Source organism: Passer domesticus, chromosome 1 (genome assembly GCF_036417665.1).
Source record: "Passer domesticus isolate bPasDom1 chromosome 1, bPasDom1.hap1, whole genome shotgun sequence".
Taxonomy (NCBI): Eukaryota; Metazoa; Chordata; class Aves; order Passeriformes; family Passeridae; genus Passer; species Passer domesticus.
In genome coordinates, this window is record NC_087474.1 from 129,303,212 (window position 1) to 129,317,501 (window position 14,290).

The following is a 14,290-nucleotide window of genomic DNA, read 5'->3' on the forward strand; positions in this document are numbered from 1 at the left end:
AGGTGCGTCTTTGATTGGTCTCATGTGAATTGTTTTTACTTGATGAACAGTCGTGGTCCAGCTGTGCTGAGGCTTGGAGCAGTCATGAGTTTTTATTATTCATTCCTTTCCTAGCCTTCTGATGTATTCTTTTCTCTCAATAGTTTAGTATAACTTTAGTGTAGCACTTTTTAATATAATATAATATCACAATATAATAAATCAGCCTTCTAAGAAATATGGAGTCAGATGCATCTCTTCACTTGTCCTGGGAGCCGTGAACACATCAACAATTATTTGCCTCCAGAAAGAACCTAGTAGTGAACCAGGATATGGAAATGAAGCAGGGAGCTAATTGTTTGAGAAGAAATGTATCCATAAATGATGATGTTAGGACTGATGTAGGATGTTGTATTTCCTTCAATCATTGTAATATAGTCCCATAATTCTAAATCCTATTTTGTGTCAAACTAGGTTCTCATTTTCTGTCTTAATGGAAATATTTCAAAAAGGATATATTATATATATATATATAATGTATATATATACATTCTGTAATATAAACAGGACCTCAAAGAAGAAGAGTGCTTTCTTAGATGCTGAAAATTCAGTTCAAAAGTCAGGATCCCAAATTTTGCAAAGCACTCCAAATATTCCTGTGCTTTGACTCCTTAATCTCCACATCACATCCATTTCTCCATCATATATGACAGTAAAAGCAGTTGTGCCAGTTATTTCCTTTCAGGCTAACATTAACTGTTATAATGTCAAATGTATTGTACTGAAGGTAACAAATCACCTCTGTCCCACTTCCTATCCTTCAAAGGAGCATGGGACAGTGATAGGAGCATGCACTGCCATGACTGCTAAGATAAATCATTTTGAAAAAAACCAAATCTCAGTCATGGTGTCATTGTGGTGTTTCTATTAATAGCAGTGAAATACTTCACTGCCACTGAGCTCCTAGGTATAGTAAGTCAGGTATTTCCCCATAAAAGTGTGTTTCTAATTATACATCTCGTAGAAAAATAATTGGACATAAAGGACCCAGAATAAAGCAGAAGCAATTATAATCTGTAAGATCAATAATTAATAATCCTTTTGAAAGTAATACATGTATGTTTACATCTCAGAGACAACATATATAACAGTATATAGTAATATCACATATATTCCTCATACACAGTGGTTCCAGTTTATTCCAGGTGATACCTGAATTATATTGTTTTCTTCCTGTACTGCTATTACTGTAATTACTAAAAGCCATATGATTTTGTCATATATGTTCCACAGTAAGAGATTTTTCAAAACTATTTACTTTGTTTTGATTAGCACTTCTTACTGAGTAATAACACAAACCTTTCTTTAATTACTTATGCAGTTCTATCCCTTATCATAAAGATCATGTGAAATAAAGAATCACATTGCCCTTCCAGTGAATTTTTGAGGTTTTGGTGGTGGGTGTGGGGGTTTTATGTGGCTTTTGGAAGTAGAAATATATGTAATCAGTGTGTAAATACCCCAAAGACTCTGTTCCAAGACTTTATCATAAATTGCCAGATGCTGGCAGTTAAAAGAAAAAAAATATATGTATTATAAAATTGTCAGCTATGAAAGATACTTCCTGAAGCATAGCCAGAGTATAATGTATTTGTTCCACGTTCAAGGGTTCTTTGAAGATGAATTTTATTGTCCATAGGCTTGCTGCAGATAGCTGCATTATAGCTGTTTGTACCTGACAAATTTATTTCCAGGTTTATTCCTTGTCTTAAGACTGATTGAGCTGTAGAAACTGCTGTAGCTGCAGCCATGGAAACCTGTGGGGTTTCTGTGGCCTGGCCATCAGTTTGACAACCAGGAAGACTTGACAGACACTTAGGTCCTTCTTTTGAAACTAGGCAACACTCATGTCCCCTTCTACAGTCAACTCCTCATTGCTCAGACATTTGGGGAAAAGCTGTATTTAATAAGAAACCATTTCAGGGCAAGGCCTCATATTTCTGCTACATAGTGTTCTGCTCGGCTCCCAGAAATGGCCAGCCTGATGGAGCCAGTGACATGGGACTCATGATTTCCACTGGCCATCTATGCCTCTCATCACAGTGCATTTGGAGCATAAATGTGGGCTAAAAAATAGCTCACCTCTAGCTCCACTTGACAATAGGAGAAACAACCACAGTGGGTGGAAGTGTGAATACACAGGGGCAATCTGTGACATGCATTTGTCTGTAAGGAGCATGCTCCTTCCACCTAGAGAAATTCTGTTTCCAACACTGACATGGGTCTTAATGGGAAAAAAAAAAAAAAGCCCCATCATACTGTTTGCTCATGTGGGAACAGCTGTCACCTAAAAGAGGTGACCTTTTTCTTCTCTATTATATGCTTTTTTTGCTTCAATAAGTATGTTAACAACAGATCCCAACAGTTTCTGTAGGGATTTCTAAGAGGGAGCAACTGACCAAGATGGAGTAACCCACGAACAAAAATTCTGATGCAGTTCAGGGCTCAGTGTAGATCCAGTCTGGTATTTTTTCTCTCTGATGACCTAATCCAGGATCTCAAATATAAAGATATCCAGGAAAATAGAGACAAAAATAAAAAAGCTCCTAAGTTTTTATATGTGTGGAGAACTGCCCTAGGAGAACAAGAGCAAGGCCAGGAAACAAATTATAGAAACCTATCACATTCTTAGACAATTACTAAAAATCAAAAAGTTGTACAAAATTGTAAATAACATATCTTAATGTTTCATATACTTAAAATAATAGAATTTGAATATAATTTTTAAATTGCTGATCTCTTCTGTGGAGATTTTAGAAAAACTGTATATATCCTAGTTTTTTTTCAAATTTGCAAAGTACAGAAGTCTGAATCAAATTGTATCAGAATGATATTTTCAGTTAGTGAAAGAGTTTCAAATAATCTACATTACTACTCTCGATGCCTATAGACACAGAAATAATATCATCTTATGCATTTGTGAAGCAGAGGAGACAATTCATCTATCACAACATGGAATTTCCTGTGGCATTTTGTAGAAATTAAATACTCCATACTGTTCTCTAAGCTGCTTCTGTGAGCCTTCCCATGGGATGAAAAAAGATATACTAAATTTATTACATTTTTTTGATGAATATCCATAGAATCCCACCAATTCCCCTTTTGCCCTCTTAAAATCCTATGGGACATTTCCATAAAGATGATTTTCAATATTGCTTAGCAGCCAGAGCTCTCACCAAAGCTTCTGGGGGCTTAGGTTGGTTAGGGTTATGCTGAGAGCATTAAGTTGGCATTTTTGCATTCACGTGTATTCATTCCATGGGAAACAAATGGTTCACTTACTAAATATGTGTTGTGACAACAGGAACAGCGTGTCCTCGTCAACAGCTGCATGATTAAACAGAGACATCTACTGGTTAAAATATGAAATAGGAAAAATATCAAAATTTATGCAGAACATTGGACAAAGCCTCGTCAGACTGCCCTCCTTTGCTTCCCAGTACAGCTGACTAAAATATTCAAACTCCACTGGTGCATTCTGGTTAAAGGCAACAGTAAACCTCCCTTTGATTTCATGAGAAAAAAACAGACCCTGTAGCACTGATTTACCCTAATTTTAATAGACCATAAGCATAATAGACATTTATTTGTGACAGAACAAAACCAGTCTTCTGTAGAGCAGGGAATAGTCAGCCCTTCTGTCCAAGTCACAGTTTGGGATAAAACAGATATTCCTTGAACACCCTGTTCAGATCTGCCTGAGGTATTTGTGCTAAAAGCAGAGTCTGAATTACAGCCCTAAACTGGAATGTTCCATTAATTTACAGGCATTTTCTCATATACTGTCCTCTTAGTCTGAGGTCACAGCAGCATGTGCAGTACTTTGTAATAGTACTTTAATAACGGATAATATATTTTGTGAATCAGATCTGTCTTCAATTACAATTTGACCTTACTAAATGTGATGTGAGGACATTTACATATTTATTGAAGAGTATTGGTACTCTGTGTTTGTGTTACAGCATACATCACACCTTAATAAGAGTTTGAAACTGCAATATTACAGATGAAGTTTCAAAAGTAGTCCTGGAGTGACATCTAACATAAGGAAATGACACTTAAGATATGCAGACCTTTAACTACTGTATTGCAAAAAAGGCAGCAGGCTGGATTCCTTTCCCTAACAATTTCTCTTATTCTGCAAGTTTGGGAAATACTGCCATAACCTTTACATAAAACCATAGATTAATATAGCTGTTTTATATAGAACCTTCATTCCGAAATTTATATAGAAACTGAAATGAAGCCAGGATAGAAAACCTATTTTTAAAGTGTGAATAAAGAATTTTGGGCCTGTCATATTTTCAAATAAATCTGATAGATAATATTAGCCTTCAGGAAGACCATACCTACTCATTGTGTCATATGACTAAAAAACAGTCTTATTCAATGGTAAAAAGATGATAAAATGAGAATAATTCGAACAAAAATCTTAATATGTTTTTCAGCAAATTAGACCCAAGTGTACAGTCCTGGTTAATAACCTGAGGTCCCAAGTGAAAACAAATTCCATTAAAACTAAATGAGAAATGGTAACAGTGAGAACCAAGTAATTTGGTTTCCAGTTTCCACATTTTAAAAATCAGTTGCATCCAGCTTTCTGCTTTAAGTTGAATGTTAATAGCAAAATAGGTAGCATCAGAATAAATCTGTATATCAGGTGTGCTAATTTCCCCCATTAAATCCATTCAACAGCCTATGCTAAAACTCCTTCGAGCTGAACAATTATGGTTTAATTTTTCATTACTCCTGCTTGTTTATCTCCACCGTGATTTGCTGGATGTTAGTAATAACTGACTAAATGGCAAGGGGAAAAAAGAAATATCTCACCTCTAGTGAGATTCCTGCCTCCTTCAATGGTATTTTTTCCAAGAAACAAATATTATCCCAGAGCTATCTTTATTTTCCCCGACTTATCTTTTTAGGCTGCATCATTTGCATGCCTTCTGGGAGTAACGTGACAGAAAAAAAGGGGTTTAGGGTGGATGTGGGCGCAGCGCATCTGCCGCCTCCGCCTCGCCGCGGCCCCGCGTTCAGCACCGGCCCGGGGACAGCTCCCGGCTCCGCCGCCCGATCCAGCCCCGCTCCTGCCCGCTCCCTGCGCTCCCACTCCAGGCTGCTGCTGGAGACCACCTCTCCGCTTGGCTCTGGAGGCTGCGCTGTGTTGCTGTGGGGGTTTTTTTTCGGTTTTTGTTTGTTTGGGTTTTTTTTTTTAATGAAATTCCTGTAATGAAGCCAATGTTTTTGTGAGTGAAGTAGCACAGAACAGATCTTGCATATGGTTTGCTAGGCAAAAGGATTGGAAACTGCAAGCTTCTTGTCATGACTTCGATGCAAATTTTGGAGAGTCTAGTGCATTCATCTAAGTAATAATGCTCAGCTGTCACTACCCAAAAAATTAAACAACTACTGCAAAACACAACCTAAATGTAAGAAATATGTCAAAGGTTTAGAAAACTACTGAATGAGGGCAGGCAGGGGCTTTGATAAAGACATCTCATTCATTTTTGATAAATGTAGGTGACTTCTCTTGCACACATAAGCAAATATTGCATTTGGAAATAATACTTAGGAGTCCAAATAGCTATATATAAATAAAGCCTTTAAGATGACTCTTTAAGTTAATTTTTTGTGATCATCTGTAAGGCAGTTAAATCTCTCACGTAGTTATAGAGCAAAGAAAGCACTAGCCAGATAAACTTTTTATTTTCACTGTAAACCACCTTACATTAAATTATTTAATTGATTAAACTAGCCACACTATAATTTCAAGCAGGGACTAGCTCTATTTCTGTCAATATATGACAGTCAGTTTCATGGCCTTATCCAATTTCATAGTGAAAAAAAAAAAGTAATTCACCTACATTTACTCTGCATCTGCCATTTCTTCTACATTAATTCCTAGGAGACAGTTTGCTATTTATCATTAAATAATTGATTTCATGTCTCCAGCTGAAATAGCTTTTTGCTGTAGAACAACAACAAAAAAAAATATTAGACCTGACTTGATATAGATCTTTATGTGTTAAAAAAATAATTCTTATTAGCTCTGTGCTGATTCAGTATTCAAGGTTGATGCTAAACCTCTACTGATGCTAAACTAAATACATTTGTCTCTTCCCAAACTATGAAGACTGTTTTCATCTGTGGCTACTTAAGGTCCCCCATCTTTGCCAGTCCAACAGATGCCTCAGTATTAACCTCAGCTTTTTCGTATAACGAATCACAGCAGGTTTCTTCAGGGCTGTGCTACAGTTCAAGCTGATTGTCCCATTTGCAATCCATTGCCTATTGCTTGTGCATATTGCAATTTCTCTGGTCTCCAATGTCACTTTTTGGTTGCAATATTTAGTAAATACATCCCGCAAATGTTTGCAGTGTTGTACTTAGTTTTCTACTGCATACCTAATGTGTCCCTAGTGTTCTAAGAGACTTCAGCAGTTCCTGTGTTCAGATTCACGGAGACTCAGTCCATTCCCAGGGTTCCTATTTGCCATATTACCCATGGAGCTGCCTTATACAAAACCACCTCGATACTCAGCCATAATCAAATTCTCAAACCCCAACTAAATTCTTATGCTGAAAATCTTGGTGGTACAAACCTCAAGGCCACCCTTCCTTAAAGCAATAATCAAGTCATTAAGTAAACGCAGTTAGCTCACCCCAGAATGCAGGAGGGGTGTCTTCGATTACTGTTATCCTAATAGCATAAAATACAATAAACAGTAATCTACCTGCAACAGAATGCAGGACAGATGCATTTCATTACTGTTACTTTAAACCAGAAGGATGCTTGCTAATCTCAAAGAACAAAACATCGTTTCCTACACAGGTTTATTCCTTCTGAGATACTAGGTCTTCTAAGGCAAATATTAATCTATGGAATGGGAAGGTCAGCACAAAGTGGTGGAAAGGCTTTGTGGAAAAAATGGAATTTATACAGTGCTCTCAAACAGGAAGTATATCAGCTACAGAGAATGGCTTTATGACTCAACTTCTGAAGTGAAGGTTTTGCCAAGACAGAAGCAGTTTCTCCAGTCAGGTAGACCTATCTTAGCCTGTATCAAAACACCTTCCTTGACTACAGCTGTGCTTGGAGAAGTTTGCACTAGTGGCAAAATCTGAGCTTTAACTACCTATTATCATGCCTTCCACTACAACTACCATTATTATGATCCTGCTGTTGTTATCATCACTGGTCTGCCATGCACATAGGAACTGGCAGGCAGCAAACTCCTACCTGCCTTAAACCTCCTCAGACAGAGACTTGAAGGATGCCACATTACAGAAACAAAGGTGGTTCCACATGTTGGCTCCCAGTCTGGGTGAGCTTGATAGGACAGCACATATGTGGCCATATGCCACTCCTTAGGTAAAGTCACCACTGAACTTCATAGAACCAAAATAAACATTGAGAAGTGCTTGAGTTCACTATCTTCATAGGAACTTGTCTGTCAAGCTAAACTGAAGACAGAGCTTTTTCATCTACTGATGAACGAGTAGATAATTGGCATATCTAAAAATACGATGAGTGTTTATGGAGCTAATCATGAATGAGTATTTCTAAATGAGTATTCCTAGATGACTATTTCTAAACCAAGCCTCTTAAGTGAGAGTCATCCCAGTGCAAAGAGACCAAAAGCAAAGACTGTGCATCACTTATACACTAGGTAAATACAACACTGAAAGCTTAACCTTCATATATGTAGTTAATGTGAGGCTTATGAATATCCCTGAAAGAGCAATGAAGAACAGTCAAATCAAGTCCTTAAAAATATTAATAATAATACCAATCTAGGAAAAAAGGGAAAATGAAAGGTCAGAATTCTAAATAATGTCATCAAGGAAGGAGATCGAGAGCAGCACAGAGAAGCTGTTCAGTGATCACACAGGCTGTCAAAGTTATTATCAGATGTGTTCCTGAAAGGGCAACAGTGATAGAGCTGTAAGGTGCATTAAATTTCTGCTGTTCTGTTAAATTATGTCCCTCTCTTATTTTCCAAAAATTAAACTTTTAGTAACTGGAAATTAATTTTTCAATCACTTAAAACAAGGAGCATTTGCAAACATATACTTCTATTCTTAGATAATTCTCAGTGTTGCAGGACTCATGAGGTTGGTTAGATTTGGCATGCTTAAGATTTGCCATACCTCCATTGTGTTCTAGTTTGGAGTAAATCCAAGTAGGATTTGTCTCTATTTGTCTCCTTTTTTATGTCCCATGGCTAAGAACATATGTTAAAAAACCAGCATTAGCCAGTAAAGGACTGTAGCAAAATGTCTTGCCTTTTGTTGAACTTTTTCAGTGTGGTCTGATGAAACCTTAGATTCAAAATAATTTTGAGTCTGTCAGACTGTTCATGATGTGATGTATGGCACAGTGATACATGGGAATGCAGAATTACAGGTGTGAGCTGAGCACAGTCCCCTCTGCAAAGCAGCATGGGGTAGAAGTGTGGGTCAGAAGCAAGAGGTTATGCTTGTAACTGGGAAGTCCAAGGCACACAGTGGAGGGAGAACATGGGGCCACCAGGGAGTGAGATGTTGTGTCATGACCTTCTTCTTGTCATTTGCACCACATAAGAATATTTTAATGGCTCCTTCTTCTAAATGTCTACAGACTGATGTCCTGACTAATCCTAAAATTCCTCACATGGTAATAGTTATAGTTGCAAGGTGACTCAATTTGTAGTGTTGTCTTTGCTTCTCCAATGTGCTTCTCATTTGGATAGTCCCAGATGTGAAGAACAGAATGCACACAGATGTAGACAGAGGTACAAGACAGCACTCTTACTGAGCAAGACTTTTTGTCCATTCAGTTGCAAACTCAATATCACAATCTGAAGACACCTGACAGTAAAGGATGCTGCTGAAGTAAACTAATTTCTATAAACTTCTCTTCAAACCTCCCAAAATGTCTTCCACTGTCATGGGCTTACTCCCTCAGAAAAATTAAAACATCCATTATCTAACCTTGTGCTCCTGCCAGTGTGGCTGTGAGTCTGTGGATTGTCTGGCCAGAGCTGGGAGCTCTGTGCTACAAGCTAAGGACACTTCCATGCAAGATCCAGCATGACCAGCAGGCTACAGCACTTGGTAGCTCTCAGGTTGATTTGAAGAACATAGATCAACTCCAGATATCTATCTGCTCAAATTTAGACACCTCTTTCCCAAGAGCAGATGCTTCTGAGAATATATAGCTGAGTGCCCAAGAAAGTTGATACAGTTCTCCAGAAGCCTTTCAAAAACTGAACAACAGCAATTTTTTCTGAGATTTTCTAAAGGCAGAGTTAAAGATACTGCCAGGATATGTCTTATGTGAAGACAATACCATAAATTTCAATGCAGAAAGGGAGGAATATGTGACAGCCTGATAATTTTCAGTATCTGTGGAGGCTAGAAATCTCAAAAGTATGAGACTTTACTGCTGTCTATTGTTTAAATGGTCTAGATCCTACTCTAGATCCCATCCTGAGAAGAAAAAGACTAAGGAAACACTATTGCTAATACAGTCTTAGTTGACTGCAGACTGAAACCTGTATTAATCAAACATAGTGTAGTGGCTAATCAGTAAGGCTCAACTGAAATTCCCTTCAGCACCTATATTTTAATGTGAGCCTGATGCATACTTTTTCTCTGCTGCACATAAAAAATTACACCAACTTGTCAATTATAGCAGAAGCCTTTTCACATATCACATCATTTCACATATCGTATCAGTTGTTGCTGAATAGCAAGGAACAATTTGAAGGCTGTTCCATTGCACTTCAGTTGTATGCTCATTTTATGCAGAATTCCTCACACTGCTGGCAGTAATAAGCAATGAGGGGGTGCACAGGGAAAAAAAGCCATTTTTAGTAGCAATTTAATACTGGGAAAAAACTAAATTTTCAGGAGATTGCTACCAGTCCTTACACCCCAAAAATTAGCAATAACAGCATCTGGCAGAGGCTGTTAAGACTGCATCATTAACTCAATGAATGTTTTACTATTCATTGCATGAACAGATTCAAATGTCTCATATCCAGCCCATAGGAAAAAAAAAATCTAAATCTGTCCATTGTTTTAGAAAAAATTGCCATTTAAAAGGAAATACTTTCAAAGATTAAGAGGATCTGGATTTTTATGTGCTTTTGTAGTACCATAGCTAAATGACATAACCTGCCAGAATCTGTCATTTAACAGAGTTAAATTTAACAGAATTCTGAAATTCAGGTTAAAAAATGTTATGGCAAGAACTGTGGTCGTAGCTTAATTACTTGGAGTGTGCAAATTTTCCAGGCACTTCAATCCAGAACATGGTTTAAAAATACTACATAACAAACAGGAAGTTCTGCTGGGAAAGATTCAGTCAGTGGTGGTTTCTTTACTTTTCTGTATCAGAATAACCAACCTCGCAGTTTGCTACAGGTTTTTCTTATGAATTCTGTGCTTCTCTTAATACAATCTGCATCTGTTCCATGAAAACTTACCAGCATAATAATATCTGCAAAGTATTCTTTATGCAGACTCAGAATAAGGAGTTCTTTTTTTTCTTCTTCTCTTTCTCATAGAGAAGAATTCTCATTCTCTTGTTCTTCCAAGTTTTCCCCTGGCATTTTTTCGCCTAATGTGTTGTGAAATCTAATCAATTGCAAAAATTAAAACATACTGTGTGTGGAATGATGCACTGCTTTAATTACACAACAAAGTCCCAAACAAATAAAAGCTTGAGATTCTTATATTAGAAGAAACTAAACTACTTTACTTTGCTGTAAATTTTTTCACTAAGAACAGAATCATTCTTATAGATTATATGTATAAATCACTTTAGGTTCCAGGCTTCTGTACTGGATATTTTATTAAAAAAAGCTGGGGGAGTTCAGGCTTGTGTTAGCAGCACATGAAGGAATGGCTGGAACAAACAAATGGATGCTTGTTTTCAATAAAACACCCAAAATGCATGGAGTTTTAGCAATGTTACACAGTGCAAGGGGGAATGATATTAACTAACTCACCTCTTTTCTAGGACCTTTTGTATGCTGGTAGACATTTAAACATAAAATAAATCTCTTATGACAGATGGAATGCCAGTGGTTCCTAATTAAAATCAGTTTGATGACAGTTGATCAGATACATTCATACAATTTTATTTTTTTTTTTAAAGAACAATGCATGTCAAGTAATTTGGTCCTGGTATTATACAGCTTTTTCCAATCCTGTTATTTGCATTCTGATTCTGGCCCCAGTGAGGCTCCATCAGCTTGACAGAAACTGCAAGCTCAACTGTTCAGACTTGTGCCTTGTTCATTTGTTCTGCAAATTCAGAAAGTATAATTATGTTATTGAGTATTTTAGAGAAGTCAAGGCTGCATTAGCTGTTTCACAGTCGTTTAGGTGAAGTGGATAACCCAGTACAACTTATTTAAGTTTCCAACTTTAATACAGAAATCTGATACAGGCAACTTTCACAGTCTGAAAGGTAATTATTGCACTCTTATAATGTTGTCTTTTGTCTGCCTCAGTCCCACCTACAAATTTCATTAATCAGCCCTGACTACATATGCACTGTTATTGCCCTCATTCTTTACTAAGAGTGGCTTCTTTTGCTGATGTTGGTAGCAGAAAGTTTAAAGGAATCTATAGCCCTCCTAAATAAGATAGATTAACCTAAGGATGTTTTCTGAATTGGCTGTACGAAGGATGAAGACAGATGGTCTATAACGCATTTGGCAGAAAAAATGAATGGTTGAATATTTGAGAATATGAAAGGTGATACCTGCATACCTGTTAGGTACTATTAGTACCTGAAAAAGGCAAAGATAGTACATAAGTACAAGACAATGCCAAATACACACCCCACTGTGAGCAATTTCTGTTTGTGCTTAGAGAGCTGAATATCCACTTGGTAACCCATAGATGAAACAAGTTTATTGCTATTTTTCTCAAAGCTACAGTGAGGTGGCCGTTCTATCTCTAGAGCCTCTATCACCACTGTGACCTGCCTCTCTGCATACACTCTTCACACTTGCATTCTTCTTTGCTTCATTTCATTCTTCTTGGGTGTTCCAGCAATTTTGTCTGACCTAATGCATCCTTGGAACATCACCAAATGGATTTAACAGTTCCATTTCTGAGAAATGAAAGTAAACACTTTTGTGAATGATCTTAAACTGATCTTTAAAACAGAAAACAATTTATTGTAGTATTTGTAATAAAAAACTGGATTTAATCAGGACTTCCAACCAAAATAATATATATTTTCCAAGTATTATAATAATTTTGTAATAACATTTTAACACTTTGCTTACTGTCTCAAAGATGCTGATATTCTTTATATCTTTATACTTTCTGGTAAAGCTGTGAGGTTCTCTGATATTAAATTTTTTTCTCATAATATCGGTTCTGTAAAAAAGACAATGACCAGCTATTCCAGGCAAAGTGGAAGGCTGTGAGCTACAGAGATGCCTGAATTTTATCAAAATGTCTTTTTTCCATCATTGGGCAATTTATACAGGACCAGGCAGGCTGAAGACATGGGGGAGAAAAGGGGGGAAAAGTAATGTACCAGGACTGATAGAGAGGGCTTTAAACTAAACTTTGAAGGGGGAAGAGAATAGGGCCAGGCTCACTAGAGATGAGCCTGGGGGGAGCATGCTGGTGCTGGGGGTGAAATGAAGAGCCCACCTGAAGTGCATGTACACAGCTGAACACAGTCTGGGTGGCAAACAGGAGGAGCTGGAAGCCACCGTGCAGCAGGAGAGATATGGTGTGGTTGCCACCACAGGAACATGGTGGGAACACTCACATGAATGGGGAGTGGCAATGGATGGTTATAAGTCCTTCAGAAGGAACAGGTGAGGAAGGAGAGTTGTGGGGGCAGTCTGTACATTTGGGAGTGTTTCACCTGTGTAGAGCTCAAGAACAGATAGCTGCAGGTTGGCCAACATGACACACATCTACAAGAAGGGTCAGAAAAATGGCCCAGGAAACTACAGATCTCTCAGCTGATGTCGATGCTGGGGAAGGCTGTGGGACAGATTATCTTAAGTGCAATCACACACCATGAACAGGCCAACCAGAGGATCAGGCTGAGCCACAATGGGTTTAGGAAAAGCAGGTCCTGTCTGATCAACTTGATCTTTTTTTATGACCAGGAGACCTGCCTAGTGGATGAGGGAAAGGCTGTGGATGCTGTCTACCTTCAGTAAAGCCTTTGATACTGTCTTCCACAGCATTCTCCAAAACTGGCAGCCTACAGATTGGATAGGTGCACTCTTCACTGGGTTCAAGACTGGCTGGATGGCTGTGTCCAGGGAGTGGTGTTGAAAGGTGCTGCATTAGGCTGGCACCTGGTTTCTAGTGGGGATTCCCAAGGCTCAGTATTGAGGGCACTCCTGTTTAATATTTTTGTCCATGATCTGGATGAGGGGACTCAGTACATTTGCAGACAGCACAATGTTGGGCAGGAGTATTGATCTGCTGGAGGGCAAGAAGGCTCTGCAAAGGGATATGAACAAGCTGAATCAATGGGCCAAGACCAGCTGTATGAGGTTCAACCAGACAAAGTGCTGTGTCCTGCACTTTGGTCACAACAACCCCATGCAATGCTACAGACTTGGAAAAGAGTGGCTGGAAAGTTGTCCAGTGGAAAAAGACTTGTGAGTGTTACTCAACAGCAGGCTGAACATGAGCCAGCAATGTGCCCTGGTGGTCAAGACCACCAACAGCATCTTGGCCTGTATCAGGAATTGTGTGACCAGCAGGACCAGGGCAGCAATCAATCATCCCCCTGTACCTGGTACTTGTGAGGCCACACCTTAAGTCCTGTGTTCAGTTCTGGGTCCCTCACTACAAGAAAGACTTTGAGGTGCTGGAGTGTGTGCAGAGAAGGGCAACAAAGTTGGTGGAGCACAGAGCAGCTCGCAGGTGTTATGATGAGCAGCTGAGGGAGTTGAACTTGTTTAGCCTGGAAAAAAGGAGGCTCAGGAGAGACTTTACAGCTCTCTACAACTGCCTGAAAGGAGGCTGTAGCCTTGTGGAGGTCAGCCTTTTCTGCCAGGCAGCCAGTGGCATGATGAAAGAATTTGGTCTCAAGCTGTGCCCGGGGGGTTCAGGTTGAACATCAGGAAGAATTTCTGCACTCAAAGGCTTGTCAGGCATATGAACAGCTGCCTAAGGAGTCAGCAGGTCTGGAAGCATTCAAGAAGGTGGTGTGGCACTTGGTGCTATGGTTTAGTTGGCATGGTAGTGCTCAGTCAAACATTGGACT

At 38.6% G+C, this 14,290-nt stretch overlaps 1 protein-coding gene across 2 annotated transcripts in view; it reads left to right on the forward strand.

Annotated features, from left to right (window-relative positions):
* Positions 1-14,290, forward strand: part of KCNB2 (potassium voltage-gated channel subfamily B member 2) — a 188,031-nt gene that overhangs the window by 162,618 nt on the left and 11,123 nt on the right. The window lies entirely within an intron of this gene.